Source organism: Penaeus vannamei, chromosome 39, assembly GCF_042767895.1.
Source record: "Penaeus vannamei isolate JL-2024 chromosome 39, ASM4276789v1, whole genome shotgun sequence".
NCBI classification, from domain to species: domain Eukaryota; kingdom Metazoa; phylum Arthropoda; class Malacostraca; order Decapoda; family Penaeidae; genus Penaeus; species Penaeus vannamei.
Window position 1 is genome coordinate 28,008,627 of NC_091587.1, and position 5,000 is coordinate 28,013,626.

General features: G+C 48.6%; 1 protein-coding gene across 4 annotated transcripts in view; it reads left to right on the forward strand.

Annotated features, from left to right (window-relative positions):
* The window catches only part of LOC113809920 (uncharacterized), a 197,068-nt gene that overhangs the window by 104,343 nt on the left and 87,725 nt on the right, over positions 1–5,000 (forward strand). The gene's annotated exons all lie outside the window — the stretch shown is intronic.

The following is a 5,000-nucleotide window of genomic DNA, read 5'->3' on the forward strand; positions in this document are numbered from 1 at the left end:
AAAAGAGATAACTGAGGAATTCGCGAAAATGTACAATTTTGCACAAATATTTAGGTGTAACTTGTAATTTCATATTTACTCTTTACGAGAACCTTTAAAAAGAAGGAGAAGGAGGAGGAGGAGGAGGAGGAGAAGAAGAAGAAGAAGAAGAAGAAGAAGAAGAAGAAGAAGAAGAAGAAGAAGAAGAAGAAGAAGAAGAAGAAGAAGAAGAAGAAGAAGCAGGAGAAGGAGGAGGAGAAGGAGAAGGAGAAGGAGAAGGGGAAGGAGAAGGGGAAGAAGAAGAAGAAGGAGGAGGAGGAGGAGGAGGAGAAGAAGAAGAAGAAGAAGAAGAAGAAGAAGAAGAAGAAGAAGGAGGAGGAGGAGGACGACGACGAGGAGGAGGAGGAGGAGGAGGAGAGGGCGAAGGAAGGAGAAGGAGAAGAAGAAGAAGAAGAAGAAGAAGAAGAAGAAAAGAAGAAGAAGAAAACAAAAAGAACAAGAACAAGAACAAGAAGGAGAAAAGGAAAAGAATATGAAAGAGAAAAGGAGAAGAACAAGAATAAGAAACAGAAAAGGAAAAGAACAAGAACAAGAAGGAGAAAAAGAAGAACAAGAATAAGAAAGAGAAAAGGAGAAAAGAACAAGAATAAGAAAGAGAAAAAGAAGAAGGAGAAGAAGGAGAAGAACACAAACTTGCACTGCACGGGAATATTCAATCAGAACCACTTAGCTCACACAGACGTATCTAATCAAGACCGTGAATCGGAAGCCTTCCGTGAAACTTTATCGTCGGGAATGGGTATGTCGCTCCAGTATGTTGCAATGTCAACATGGACGCAACAGAACGGCGGAGAAGATTGCTTTAACATTGATAGACAGACAATTAGGTTTACAATGGCTTCGGATGACTTGCTTTCTCTTTCTCTTTCTCTCTGTCTCTGTCTCTTTGTCTGTCTGTCTGTCTGTCTGTCTGTCTCTGTTTCTCTCTGTCTTTCTCTCTTCTCTCTCTTCTCTCTTCTCTCTTCTCTCTTCTCTCTTCTCTCTTCTCTCTTCTCTCTTCTCTCTTTCTCTTTCCCTCTTTCTCTCCTGCTCTGTCCCTTTTCATTACTTTTTCTCCTTTCTACTTTTTCTTCCTCCCTTTTTCATCTCTTTATTTCCCCTCGTCTCTCCTCTTTATCTCTCTTTGTTTCTCTTTCTTTCTCCCCTCTTTTCTCTTTCTCACATCCTTTCTCTCCTCCCCTATTTCCATTTCCTTTCCTTTCTCTCTGTTCTCGTATGCTTCCTTTCTCTCCTCTTCCCTCTCTTCCTCCCTCCGGTTCCTTCCCTTCGCACTTCTCTCCTTTCTTCTCCCTTTTCCTCCTCTCACTCCTCCCTCTCTTTCTCTCCCTCCCACCTCTCTCTCTGTCTCTTCTTCCTTCTCTCTCCTTTCCTCTTTTTCTCCCTCCTTCCTTCCTTCCTCCCTTCCCTCATTCTCACCTCTCCCCCTTCCCTCATTTTCACCCCCCCTTCCCCCTCATTTTCACCTCCCCTTCACCCCTCTTCCCCTCATTCCCACCCACCCCCTTCACTCACTCTTTCTTCTTCCACCCACCTTTCATTCCATATTTCACCCCTCCCCCTTTTCCCTCTCCCTCCCCCCCCTCACTTTCCCCCTTTTCCTCTCCCTCTCTCCCTTTTCCTTCGTGTCTCCTTCTATCCCACCCCTACACCTCCATCTCCCCCCCTTTTCATCCTTCCATCCTACCCCCCTCCTTTATCCGATGTATCTCATAACCCCTCCATGTCCTTCCCTCCTCCACCCCCCTCTTTATCCTATATCTCACCCATCCCCTATGTCCCTCCCTCTCCATCCCCCCTCTTTATCCCATATCTCACTCTTCCCCTATGTCCCTCCCTCTCCATCCCCCCCTCTTCATCCCATATCTCACCCCACCCCATGTCCTTCCCTCCCCACCCCCCATGTCCCTCCCCCTCCACCCCCTCCCCTCTTCATCCCATATCTCTCTCACCCATCCCCCTATGTCCCTCCCTCCCCTCTCCTCCCCCATTCCCCCCTTCCCCCCTTTCCTGATATCCGCGGTCAGGTCACGTGGCCCTACCTCCTTCCCCCCTCCGAAAAGGACACGTGACGTGGGCGTGTGACGTCTCTCTCCGTTTATCGATAGACTTCATCATTTTTGCACTCTGAAAGTTTCTGAAATGCTGCGTTGTGGGCGCCGTCTCTCTCTCTCTTTCTCTTTCACTTTCTCTCTTTCTCTCTCTCTTTCTCTCTTTCTCTTTTTTTTTTTTCCTTTCTTTCTTTCTTTCTTTCTTTCTCTCTTTCTCTCTCTCTCTCTCTCTCTCTCTCTCTCTCTCTCTCTCTCTCTCTCTCTCTCTCTCTCTCTCTCTCTCTCTCTCTCTCTCTCTCTCTCTCTCTTTCTCTCTCTCTCTCTTCTCTTTACTCTTTCTCTCTTTCTCTTTCTCTCTCTCTTCCTCTCTCTCTCTCTCTCTCTCTCTCTCTCTCTCTCTCTCTCTCTCTCTCTGTCTCTCTCTCTCTCTCTCTCTCTCTCTCTCTCTCTCTCTCTCTCTCTCTCTCTCTTCCGTTTTCTTTTCTTATCGCTCTGTTTCGTTTTCGTTATTTTTTTCTTTTTCTTCGTTATTATTTTTTTTCTGATGGCTTTCTGTTTCATCATTCTTTTTCTTGTTCTGTTTTGTTTTATTCTGTTTTGTTTTTGTTTCTCGGTTAGTGGTGGTTTTGTTATATGTATGGGTTATATGTATAGACTGTGTGAGCGTGTGTGTGTATATGTGTATGTATGTACTTGTGTGCATTTGGATGTGTGTGCGTGTGGACATTTGTATGGGTGTGTGTATCTGTGTACACTTGTATGGGTTTATGTGTGTGTGTGTGTGCGTGTGTGGATATCTGTATGTGCGTGTATGGGTTTTTCTTGTAATTACATTATATATTTTTTTCTCGTTTTTGCTTCTCTCTGTCTTTCTTTCTCTTTCCTTTCCCTTGCTCCCTTCTTTCTTCATTTTTCTCTCCTCCATTTCCTTTCCCTCCTCCCGCTTTCCTTCCCTCCCTCTTCCATCTACCTCCTCCTTAGCCCCCTCCCTCCTCCCACTTTCCTTCTCCCACTTTCCTTCCCTCCCTCTTCCATCCACCTCCTTCTCTTCCACCTTCTGCCATTCTCTCTTTTCATTCCCTTCGTCTCACTCCTCATTTCACTCCTCACTTTTAATTTCCCTTTCTTCTGCCTCTCTTTATCCCTCTCTCTCCCTCTTTTCCCTCATTTCTTCCCCTTCTCTCCCACATCCTCTTCTCCGTCCGTCCGTCCCTCTCTCCCTCCTTCCTCTCTTCTTCACTTCCTTCCTCCCTCCCTCCCTCCTCCCTCCTCCCTCCTTCCCTCCCTCCTCCCTTCCTCCTTCGTCCCTCCCTCCCTTCCTCCTCTCTTCCTCCCTCCCTTTCTCCCTTCCGTCCGCCCTTTCCCACCCCTTTACTCTATTTCTCTTTCTCTCATCCTCTCCTCTCCCGCCTCCCTCCCTCCCTCACACTCTCATTCATTCATTCTGTCTTCCCTCCTCCCTCCCTCCCTTCCCTTCCCCACATAGCTCATTACCCCGCATTTCCCTGCACTCCCTCCCTTCGCCTCTTTCTGCTTCCCTTCCTCTCTCCCTCCACATTGTTCTCTCTCCCTCCCTCATTTCCTCCCTCTGCCTTCCCTCCACATTTCTGTCCCTTCCTCTCCCTCCCTCCCACACAACCCCTTTCCCTCCCTCACTCCCCACGCAACCCCTTCCCCCTCCATCCTTCCTCCTCCACCCCTTCCCTCCCATCCTTCCCTCCCTCCCCTAACCCCCTCCCTCCCTCCCTCCCCTCTCTCCCTCATCCCCTCCCTCCCCACCCTCCCTCCCTCCCCTAACCCCCGCCCTTCCCTCCCTCCCCACCCCCTCCCTCCCTCCCTCCTCCTCACCTTCCCTCCCCCTCCCTCCCTCCCTCCCTCCCTCCCTCCCTCCCTCCCTCCCCTTCCCTCCCTCCCCCAACCCCTTCCCCTCCCCCCACCCAACCCCCTCCTCCCCATCCCTCCCCACCCAACCCCTCCTCCCTCTCCCCACCCAACCCCCTCCTCCCCCTCCTCCCACCCCTCCCTCCCCCCTCCCAATCAAAATACATCTGACAGCAAATATCATTAACTTATATCATCCTAAAGTTTCAATCCTCACATCACTTACTTACAAAGCGGAAGTGTCACACGCCCACTTAACGATCGAAAGTTCACTTAATGAGCTTTGTTTAAGGGACAGAAGCGGGAAAAAGGTCAGGGTGATTTAGAGAGGTCGGGGTTCGTGGGGTCTTGCTGTAAGTTCTATATTTTATTTTTTTATTTTATTTTTTTTTTAGGGGTTGGGGTGGGGGGGGGGGTACGGGTCGTGGGTCTCGCTGTGGTTCAATAGTTTTTTTTTTTTTTTTTTTTTTTAGGGGGGGGGGGGTACGGGTCGTGGGTCTCGCTGTGGTTCTATATTTTTTTTTGTTTTTTTTTTGGGTGGGTAGGTAGGATGGGGGGGGTCAGTATGGAGGTATATTTGGTAGTGTCATTGTTGCTGTTGTTGTAATCATGGACCCATTTCTTTTTTTATTATCAAATTCATTTTCATTTTTATTATCCTTCTCTCCCTTTCCTCCTGCTTCATCTCCTTCTCCTCCTTCTTCTTCTCCTCCTCTTCTTCCTCCTGCTCCTTCCCTCCTCTTCTTCCTCTTCCTCCCCCCTCCTCCTCCTCCCCATCCCCCCTCCTCTTCCTCTCTCTTCCTCCTCTTCTTCCTCCTCCTCCTCCTCTTTCTCCTCCTCCTCCTCCTCCTATTCCTCCTTCTCCTCCTCCCCTCCTTCTCCTCCCCCCCCTCCTCCCCTCCCCCCTCCTCCTCCTCCCCCTCCTCCTCAGAAAGAGAAACAGAAAGAGAAACAGAAATATTAAAAAAAACAGACGAAAACGAAAACAAAAATACAACGAAACAGATAAAAACAAAGAGAGAGAGAGAAAAA